The sequence below is a fragment of the Acanthochromis polyacanthus genome, chromosome 6 (genome assembly GCF_021347895.1).
Source record: "Acanthochromis polyacanthus isolate Apoly-LR-REF ecotype Palm Island chromosome 6, KAUST_Apoly_ChrSc, whole genome shotgun sequence".
Classification (NCBI taxonomy): Eukaryota; Metazoa; Chordata; class Actinopteri; family Pomacentridae; genus Acanthochromis; species Acanthochromis polyacanthus.
In genome coordinates, this window is record NC_067118.1 from 25,423,390 (window position 1) to 25,435,338 (window position 11,949).

The following is an 11,949-nucleotide window of genomic DNA, read 5'->3' on the forward strand; positions in this document are numbered from 1 at the left end:
AAAAAACGATCTGCAAATCAAGTAATGATTCCAAAACAAGAAACGATCTCCAAAACAAAGAAACGATCTGCAAACTAAGAAACGATTTCCAGAACATGAAACGATTTCCAAACCAAGAAACGATCTGCAAACTAAAAAACGATTTCAAAACCAAGAAACGATCTTCCAATGAAAAACGCTGCATTACCGGTCACTACGAACGGAGCAGGAGACGCTCTCGCCGTAATGGGATGGAGAGAGAGAGAGACAGGACCGGACAGCTGCCTGAACCAGTGTCTTTGCCTGAATGACTGTGCATAAAAATACAACGGGAACGGTAATGTGACTTTCATTCGAGTATATTTATTATGATTATGTTTGTATCACTACATATAATGCTGCACATACGTGGCATTTATTTTATTGTATGTTACTCCAGACGTTGCAAGGCAGCACATTTGCATTTGTAGATTAGCCTGAGAAATAAGCTAAATTTATTAGAGATTCCCTTATTACAGTCCTCCATACCTAAACCATGTCTTTTTTCTTTTGCAGATGTACTGTCCATTCTGTGGATCTGTGCTTGGAGCTTCTGATGCCTTTTGCTGTGCATGTGGCAAAAACATAACTTTTTTAAAGCATGTCAAAGTGGAGACACCTGCTACTGATGCACAAGTGGATGTTGCACAACCCAGCACCAGTGCAGGTAAACAGATTCAGGATTTTGTAACACAAAATGATTATAAGTGGGCTTGAAATGTTCAGATCATGTTTTTGTATACAAAATCACTTCTAAATATCGCTATCCTGGTTCAGTAACTGGCATTTTAGGTGTACTAAAATGTCCTACAGAAAGTAATTCTAGTTAAACATAATTTAATGTAATTAAGCCCCTCCTTATTCTATGGCACGGACACAGTGATGATTTGGTTTCAAAATTCTCTGCAGTGCATATGTATCGTGTTATCCTCTGGTACGCCTTCCCTATTGCGTCCTTATACTTCTGGACAGTGAAAGGCTCATCTGAACCTTCTACCCATAAGGCATCCAGCTGCCTTTTCAACCACAGGGAAACCATACACCCACACATCTGCATTTTGTGAATATACTTGTAGTTCATCCAACCAGGTCATCTTCTTCCATTCATCCATCCATTATCCAGTCCCTCCAGGAATTCGTGATGTTGCGATCGCACGAAATCAAACAATCTCCGCGAATCTTGCGCAACCTTGCAATTTTGTCCAATCACCGCAACTTTCCCGCAATTTTGGCCCGCCTCCCGTGAGTTCCACCAATCATAGCAGCTTCCAGCGCAAACCTAATTCACGTATGTCACCGAATTCACTTCCTTGTTTATGGTTTGAAGATGCAGACATGTGTGATACTAATATCTCTCATTTATCAACAAAAAAATACTGCTGAAGACGGTGATAAACAATTAATTCACTGATGTTCTTCACCAAAGCAGAGCTAAACTGTTCTACACTCGTGCAATATTGTGGTGGAATACAAAAAAAAAAATCATCGATTGATACACTTTGAAAAAAAAAAACGAAACATTGGAACGGCTGAAATGAGCGGACAACAGACCAGACAAATCACCATGATGGAAACTGTTGCATCCGGATCCGTTAGAGCACCGAAAGAATGAAGGTTTTGAAGGATTTGAATGAAATTTTCAGGGTCGGTCAGAAATGACTCAAGGACCAAATGATTAGACTTCGGCAGTAACACAGCTTAAAGTTTGGATCCACAGATTTGTTAAGGATTCATAGCAGCGCGGCGTCTGATAGCGGCATGGTAACCATGGCAACAGGTGAATGCTACCTCAGCGGCCTGCTGACGATCACATGATTGTGATCCTACAACAAATCCACCACTGTGGACGTATCGGAAATGATACAAGGAACAGTTGATTAAATTGTGGGGGTGTTTCTGAGTCCCATCAATTCCCGTCGCCCGCTACATATTTAGGTCACGCGATTTGGTATGTACACATGCAGAACACACACCTGTCTTGGTGCTTGGTGGAGGACTGCGCTCTCTCAGTGCTGTTCTTGTTAGTTCACGTGACAAGCCGCGAGCGTGTGTGTGTAAACACGTGTGCCAGGATGTGAAATTAACTTTTTAATCTACCAACCACGTCATGTTAAACCAGTATCTGACTGCTGCTAATTTCCCACTATGGTGTGCCAGCTTTTGTGGAAATGGGTTGGAACGCAAAATAATTTCGGAATAGATATGGTCAATTACAGCGTTGAAACATGTTCTACAAGCTGGAAAAATGCAGCTTTTTAGCAATTGTCACCGTCTCCCGCAATTTCATCACAACAAATAAACTTAAAACATCGCAACCTTTATCGGAATTTTTTAGAAAAGCTGCCGCGAATTCAAGCATTTTTGACCGCAACAATCACGAAAAATGCCCACGAAATCCTGGAGGGACTGATTATCTATGCACCGCTTAATCCTCATTAGTGTCCAGAGGGGCTGGACTCTATCCCAGCTGACTTGTGGTAAAGGCAGGGGACAGGTCACCAGTCTACCACAGGGCTACACATAGAGACAAACAAGCACACTCACATTCACACTTCTGGACAATTTAGAATTACCAACTATTCTTAGCATGTTTCTGGACTGCTGGAGGAAGCTGGAGAACATTCAACCTCCACAAAAAGAACCGGGGATCTTCTAGCAGGGAAGTGACAGCGCTAACCACTGATTCACTGTGCAGCCCCTCTTGCACCAAGATGCAGGTAAAAGTCACTCCACAGGGCCAAGAAGTGGTTCTGCAGCTTCTTATAAAGCCACAACTCGTTGTTGATGCACTGGTTTCTGTATTGACATGCTAGATACAAGTTAAGCTAAGCTAAATGGCTGCTATCTGTAGCTTTATATTTAGTGTATAGATGCTAAAATGCTGTTAATAGTCTCATCTGGCTGTTGGCGACAGAGCATCCAAGTGAATTTACCTAAAAATGTGTGCTTAAGCCAACCAAGCAACAAAACTACTGCGCTGTATCCTTTAATAGTATTCATGAAGCTAAAATATCTGACTGCAATTGTCTAAAATTGCCACTTAAACTCACTTTAACTAGATTTACTCCGAGCTCGTGTCCCCAGTTTAGTGTACCGGCTCTTAATAAGGACACCATGTGATGTCTGCTTCAAAGAGTGATTATAGTAAACCTATAAAAAGTCAACACAGAAGGTGGTTCAAGAGCAGGAGTGTCAGCTTGTTGTGGAGAAGGCTTGTTAATCCTAATTAGTGCCCTTCACTAATGAAGCCATCGGCCCTGTTGTGTAGCCAGAGGCATGCAGCGTGCTGCTGCAGATGCTCTTATTTTCCTCCTGTTTCTGCTTCACAAGTGGCCTTTAATAAATGATGAATCATGTACTTTAATTTTGCAAATAATGCTTGTTAAAAAGCACCTGTTACAGATTATATGCACATTCAGTATTTTTAAATGTTCAGCCTCATTATAATAAAACACTTTAGCTGGTTGAATTTCAGATAGTGGAGTCAGTGCATCACTTTAAAATGAACCTGGAATTAGGCAATACCTTGTTCTTTTGTTGCTGCAGTTTGCAAGGATGCTTGTTTGTACTTGTGAGCAGAGGCAGCGGTTAGCCTGAAGGCTGAATACTTATTAATGTATGGAGAACCCAAAATGCTAATGAATAAAAGCCTACCTTGGCAGCGCATCAGTCCATACTGCATGAAAGTCATTGAATTAATTAACTGGTGATCAAGCATCATCATGAAGTGGCCGAGAGTGCTGCTAAAATCAAACAGATGCTTCAAAGTCAGATAATCCACCAGTGAATTATTAAATGATCTTTATGTAACCTTGTCATTTTGAATGTTCCAGCTGTTCTTGTAGAAAAAATACGTCCCAAAACATCCCAGTTCTTGAATGGCCAGCATACTCACCGGACATGACACCCATTGAGCATGTTTGGGATGCTCTGGATCGACGTATACGACAGCGTGTACCTGTTCCCGCCAATATCCAGCAACTTCGCACAGCCTTTGAAGAGTGGACCCCCCCTACCAATAAAACAAAACTGCACCTTTCAGAGTGACCTTTTATTGTGGGCAGTCTAAGGCACACCTGTGCACTAATCATGGTGTCTAATCAGCATCTTGATATGGCACACCTGTGAGGTGGGATGGATTATCTCAGCAAAGGAGAAGTGCTCACATCACAATTGCTCACAATTAGATAGATTTGTGAACATTATTTGAGAGAAATGGTGATAATGTGTATGTGGAAAAAGTTTTAGATCTTTGAGTTCATCTCATAAAAAATGGGAGCATAAACAAAAGTTTTGCGTTTATATTTTGTTGAGTGTAGTTGTTTATGATGCAAAATATTCTGCATCTGTTGCAAAGAAAAGACAACTAAAGACGTATAAAGCAGCATTCACAACAATGCGAAAGATGTTCCCAGGGTGACCAAAACTGACAAATATGAAATACTTGGCTTTCTGGTTAAATTCAACTACTGTTGTTCCACTAACAGCCTGAACACAAGTCCTTTCACCGTCTCTGTCTTGATCGTTTATTTGAATAAATGGATAGATGTGTTGCAAGTATCCACACCTGCAAATGTATTGTGATCACAAACTAAAGGACTAAAATCAACAAATATATCATTAGCATCACAACTCGTGTCTGTGTTTCTCAGTTCTAATAGATTTTTGTAGCCTGGTATTGATCATTTAATAGTGTTTTCTGTTTTTACATAGTACTTTTTGTGTTTGCCGCATCGTATTGCACATATGTTGTGAATTTAGTGAAGATGCTTTCCTTATTCTCTCATGCTGTATCTAGTTTTTGAGCTCACTTTGAGCTTTCTGGACCCCCGTGAACAACAAAACAAAAACCTTGAACTCACTTATTTACTTCTAACCACATCACACCAAACCCAGTTTGACAACTCCTCTCTTAGGTCTCACAAGAAGCATCATGTCTTGCTCAGATTGCTCTCTTTTTTTCCCATCGCACTCAGAGAAACTCCATCAAACTCCGGCATGCGGATTGCTCTGGGGCTCTGCAGACTCATAACACCTGTCTCTGCTTGGAAATGGCCAAGCAGTAACATGGATCTGTTTAGATCAGGCCGGTGTACTCCAATATTCAATCAGCCCCTCTTTCTCCATATTGATTGCCACCCCTCCTCCTCTACCAGCGATCCCTGGCTTGCAGCGAAGTGGGGATGACAGCGGTTCTTGCATTCTGCATACGGATGAGATGCAATCTGTCTGCCATCTCCAGCTGGAAGTGCTATCTGGCGGCTGCAGGGCAGAGGAGCGGAAATGACTCGTTCTCTTCAATCATTGTTCTCTCTGGAAGCAGGTCTCTTGGACAGAACTGAGAGCTGGAAGACTTTGCTTTCACGCACACACATGGAGGCTGTCCGCTTGATGAGTCCTATTCACCTGGAGTGCAGACTTTCAGGGCGACAGTCTCTGACCTCTCAGTGTCCATCTCTGGCTCTGCTTCATTTTTTAAGTGACAGAGATAATTTTCTAAAAGTTCCGAATTTCCGGACCACCTTTGACCTTTGCAGTTCTACGGAGTGAGCTTGATACCCTCTCGGCTCGGCAATCTACAAAGAGCCGCATGATGAAAGCAGCTCGGACTCAGATGTGACACCGCTGCTGGCCTCTGACACCGGATCGAATGTCCTTCTTGCCGCCAACACCACAGAGGCTTGTTAAAGTAGCTTCTCTTTGGGGAGATCCACTGAACTTTCAGACTGTTTGCCGAGTACATTTAAGATTCTGTCTGAGTGGTTCAACTTCAAAAGGAAATACGGGACCAATCCGCAACACACCCACCAATCACTGTCACATCCTACCCTTGCTTCACAGCTTTGGAGATCTCGTCTCTGTCGCCCTGCTAGATTTGGATGGAAGTGTGATTATGGGCTCTTCTCGGTGGCAGCATCAGTTTTACACAGTAAAGCTTCAGAGCACATGAAGATTAATTGCGCCACTTTGTCCTTTTGCCGCCTTTGCCTTTACACGATTTCAACTTTGTTTAGCCTCATAGATGTCACAACTAAAAGCATCTTGTCGTCTGTTAACACGGGGCTTTTCTCTGTTATTACGCAACGTTCCCTTTGGTGAAATCACTGTAACATTAGCTGTAACTGCAGTGTGTTATTAAGTTAGGATGGATGTTCTCCACATCTGTCCAACGTGACATGTACACTGGAGACACGCACGCCGAGGGCAAGCAGTACAATAACGATGCTGCCTTCATAGTTTGTTGTTACATAAAGCCACAGCTCAATACTGACAGGAGGCAGTGGATGTGTATTATTAAAGTGGAAGGAGTGACAGACACTCACATCCAAGCACAAGAAGCCTCATGGCTAGTTTGCAACACTCTGTCAACTCCGATGTGATGACATAGTTTGTTTAATCCCCTCACATCGGCCCCTCTGACTCCCACTCTCTTATTCTTCCTCACATATCCTCCGTCGGAGCCCCAAATGCTGCCTTTCTCACCATCTGACACCAAGCGAGACATGAGTGTCACTTCTAACAAGTTTTAAATTAGCACAGTTGCTTACTTGTAATTATCTTCCACCTTCTGGACCAGTGATCACATTATTTGAAAGTAGTCTCAGTAACTGAGTTGTAAGGTACTCTGTGGTGGAAGAAAAGATTCAGTCCTCCAATTTACAGTGTAGTAGAAAATTGGATTACTATTACAGATGCATTAATGTATTACAGATTTCAGACTTCACTTCAGTGGTGGAAAGTAACTAAGTACATTTACTCAAGTGCAGTTTTGAGGTACTTTGCTTGAGCAATTTGGTTTTATTTTACTTTATATTTCATTTCCTCTACATTCCAGAGGGAAATGTTGCACTTCCTACTTCACAGCATCTATCTGACAGCTTTGGTTGCTTTTAAGATGAAGATTTGACACACAGGATAATATACCAAGCTTTCAAAATACGACACTGTTAAAGATTAAATCAGACGTTCCCAACCTTTGTGACTTCTTACGAAAAACACTACATAGTCAGGATTGCATTTCAGATGTCTGTGATTTGTTAACAACTCCACCAAAAGGTGTTGCTTCCCTCTATTCTTCTAACAAGTTTTCATTTCAATGAAAGCTCAAATGATCCAATGTTTCGCCAAAATTCAAAGACTAGAGAAAAATTGAAGGCAGATTTGTGTGTCAGAACTTTTCCCTCTCCTTTCCTCCTTGTTTTAACATTTGGAAATGCTGTAAGATTATCTGCTGTTCATGTATAATAAAAACAGAAATAAAACACTTCAAAGCTGCAGCAGCTACATCAGTAACACATTACTGACACACTGATGCTTTAACATCATTCATCTCAAACTATTTTACTATTGCTACTCGGCTTCATTTAGCTCTGTGCAACATGCAGATCCGCCTTTCTTTTTTTCAGCTCTTGGGTCTCAGGCCTGACTTATACAAACTATTGGCCAGCTGTCCTATAACCAGCTACTAAGCAAAATACTCTGCCCTGGAATGTAGTGTATTACAAGTATAAATTATTCAAAGTAAAATTTAAAATTCACATTAATGCAATCCACCAGTAGCCGTAATCCGTTGCTCTCAGTCGCTGAGGATACATTAACTATTAAAGCAACCCTGACAATACACAAGTGATGTTTCCACAAGTGAGTCTCCCTTGTTATTAGTTGGTACAGAGGTGGGGGGATAATGTCAGCAGACTCTGATCTGAGGCTTTGGGGGGTTATCAGCCACATCGTCTCAACAGAACAAAGCTCTGCCTCCCTTTGATGGCAGCCCTAAGTTAGGAAACATGATTAAAGTGCTCTACTTTCTGCTAATCCTCTGAGGGGAAACTTGATAAATCTACCGAGCACTAAAAGGACATGGAAAGGAGCAGAGGCAAAATAGAAGAAAGAAGAAAAAAAGTGGGAGGATGGAAGCGGCAGCTTTTCAAAGTCTGTCTTGTCATCCAGTCTTTACATGTTAAAAAGCGAAACTAAAGAAGCACTTTCTTGCCTGCATTTGATAATCAGTGAACAAATAAGTTCAATGAAATGTGTGTGAAACTGTGAATCCAAATAATTTCCTTGCAGGCTTTCTCACTTGACTGTCTAAGAGGATGAAAAGACCTCTGTCATTCTCCGTGGAAACAGTCTTTCATGGAAACTGAAGTGCTGTTATTTGCAATTATCAGCCCCATCCTCTTTCTCATTACAAATCATTCTCTATTTTCTGCCCCTCAAACCATTTCAGACTGTCCCAGTCTGACATTTTGCACCGTACTTAAACCCTAAACAGTTTCCCACTTCTTCTAAGTGAATTAATTGCTGTGTTGTAGCAGAGCAGATGTCTTTTTGTCTCAGCATTTGTGTGTTATGTAACTCAGATAATCTCCCACATCTGTGTGGTACAGGCAACCTGATGAACAGCAACTACACCTGCAACACTGCCCTCAAATCACAAGGGCCCTGTACTGTAGTGCTTTTAAAAAGCTCACACACTCACACACACACACACACACACACACACAGCGCATTGGCTCACTGTAAAACACTATTATTCAGAGGGGGAGTGGGACGCTGGGATGTATTGAACCATTTGTATATGTGAGGGTGTATTTCCTGCTCTTGTCACCTAGTGCCATATTCCTGACTCCATAAACGTCAGGAGTTTTTAACATTCGGCTGCGCTCCCAGGTGTGCACTGCCAAAATTGTCAGGATGCAACACTCAAGTAATTCATCTCCATTTAGCCCCAAACTCTCGTCAATGGACAGAGGAAACAAATGGCCCCATTTTAGGTGTAATGGATTTGTAGCACTGCCTGCTTGTAACACCTCGCAGAGCTTCAGCTGAATTATAAGATAGGAAAAATCTCAAATTGAAGATTCTGTCTTCTGCAGCATGAATCGATGACTTATTTTCTGTATTAGCGAACAGTTCAGCTTGTTTCAGGTTTGAAGCTCCCCACCACTCTGAGTGCTGCATCCTGTGGACTGGAAGTAGTCTGAACTCGAGTGGCTGATTCAGTCACACAGCCTACTCATTACCCTGTGAATCTGTCCTCCTGTTCGAGACCAGCATCTATTTTTGGTGTCTAATACACTCATCAAGAATGCTTCTGCTATGAAAAGCCACTAATAAAGAAAGCTTGACTGCACACAAACACGGGGGGGGGGGGGGGGGGGACGGACGACTATTTGCTCATGTAAAAATAATTTGCAGATTCCAGTAATGATCATCCTTCCTAAAATAATAATAATAAAAAATTTAATTCAGGCTTTGCCTCTGAGCCAATCATTCCGTCTACTGCATATTTTACACATGCCTGTTTGTCCTAGATTCATAAGAAAAGCCTTCCGGCTAAAGCTATGTCAAAGAATTAACCAGAGAAATTGAAAAAAAAAAACCTAAAGTGCACACATCTCTGCAGGGTCAGAGGAGAAAGAAATGAAGGAGGCTGTTTTAGAAGTTGAATGGCTCTTTGGTTTTGAGGAGAGGACTGCACAATAATCCGGTCACGTTTTCATCTCAGTTTCTGTCATGCCTCGAAGCTCCCTGGCATCCCACTGAACTCAAACAGTTGTCTGGCCTCCAAGACTCTGCACCACCATGGCTACAGTAAGTAAAGAGGACCAGAGACATTTCAGGCAGCAAACGCTCTCCTCTTTCTGTCCTGGTTCTCAGTTTCCCCTCTAATGAAGCTTCGCCAGCAGAATAATAACCAAGTAATGGTACATTTTTGTACCAAAGACTCATAATCATTTAAATTCACAAGTATGATGTAATGTTCTCATGCGCAGACACAACACTTGAGAGGAAGGGCATAATATAATCAGAAAGGGGGAGGAGGAGGAAGGGAAGAGCCAGCAGGGCTGCACCTCATCTGTTGTTTTTCTATTCCTCATGCTTTAATGATCAAATGCCCCCTGGTGGTAAAATTACTCATGTGCATTTTAAAACCTCTGTCATCTCTTATATTAAAAAAAAATCCATCTGCTTTGAATCACTGGTGGCTTTTTTATCCAACAACAGGGTACCTTCAGAAAAGTGTCTGAGTGTCCAGATACAGGTGTTACAATACATTTAATGACTGTAAAGGACTGTATGTGGTACTGTCGTTAATTTTCAGACTGAAATTCAGTATATAAACACAAGTAGTAACGTTATGAAACTGAATTAACTATTGAAATACTTTTTGGCAAGGGATCCCTTACAAATAAATAATGACTGATTGGGGCCTCTTGTCATACTTCAGAGATGAGCTATGAGAACATTTCGTTACCGTCTAGACATGGCGTGACTGGTGTATTTTTTCACCTTGTGGGTCTGTGTGGCCAAACGTGGCCATGGAGACACCTGCTATAGTGTAGACTAACACAGAGGTGGTTTTAAGTGCGTTGGCAGGTGTTCTGTCTTTCTGCGGACAGATTTTGTCCATGCAAATGCGTCGCACCTGTACAAAATGCAGCCTCGAAACTCTGCAGGTGTACAGCTGAGATAAAAAGGGCGAGTTTGAAGATGTGAGCGCTGCTGAGCACTCAAAAACTCCTGTAAAGATGCAGTAATGGCTGCTGAGGGTTCATTGCTCGGTACGTGAGCAAATTCACAGACGTGGCTTTTAGAGTTTTGTGGGTATTTCACATCATTTTGAGCTCTTTTCACACTTAGGTACACCCCACATCCCCCATAAAAATCCATTTGGTCAGTAACACTGTACAAGCACACATGTCTGAGTATTTGAACACCATAGGCATCAAGTACCAGTTCACAAGAATATTTATACAAACTTTTACTTAGGGGCTTGGTTTGTGTCTCCTGACAGAGGTTGTGTTGTCGGTATTTGTCAAAGTAGTCACCGAATACTCATGCAACAATGTAGTATAGAATAATGAGTACTGATGGGTTGCATAGTGAACATGTAGCATGTTGTAAATTTCCTAGGTGAATACATTTTATCTTGTATTATGTTATCTTATCTTAAAGATTTATTCTTCTCATCTTCACCCCTCAGAATTAGCCTGTGACCTTTTGACAGGGTTGATCTCAGTCTACCAATATATATACATTGCCTGGCCAAAAAAAAAGTTGCACCTGGATTTAACTAAGTAAATAGGTAAGAGTCTTCCATTGAATAATTACTGCATTGATGATGTAAGGGTTAGGGTTATGATCTGGGGTTGTTGAGGTTCAGCAACCTATGTTTCCAAAGTCAGCTGACTACCGGGAGCTTTTCTTGTCTGATGGCAGGAGTGTGTTCCAAGATGACAATGCCAGGATTCATGGGGCTCACATTGTGAATGAGTGGATCAGGGAGCATGAGAAGTCATTTTCACGCATGGATTGTCCTCCACAGAGTCCAGACCTCAGTCCCACGAGACTCTTTGGGATGTTCTGGAGAAGACTTTGCACAGCGGTCTGACTCTCCCATCATCAATATATGATACCTGGGGGAAAATAAATGCATCTCTGGACAGACATAAATGCTGTGACAATGCAGAAGCTTATCAAAATGATGCCACAGCGAATGAGTGCCGTACTCAAAGCTAGAGGCAGTCCAACAAAATATGAGAGTGTGCGATTTTTTTTTTGGCGGGGCTGTGCATTATGTAATTCAAATTAGCACTAAAGGATTGAATGCTACACACTTCAATTAGCATTTTTCCTCAGGGATGATTTTAAATAGAGGACTTACATCTTTTTTATGCTCATATATGATCACATCTCAAATGTCTGCAATTATAGCAAACTTTGCTTTTCACATACTGGAAAATAACTGATGCTGGCGGCCTAGTTTGGCGAAAAGAAGCCATTATTATTATTGTAAAGCCTGTTGTCTTCCCAGCTGCCACAAAGCACCGTCCGTTGGGAGAAGCTATTTGGGGAATGGCCACAATCTGTATGCCTCACTCAATACTTTTCGACACAGCCGAGAGAGGGGCATTGCTTTTTGTG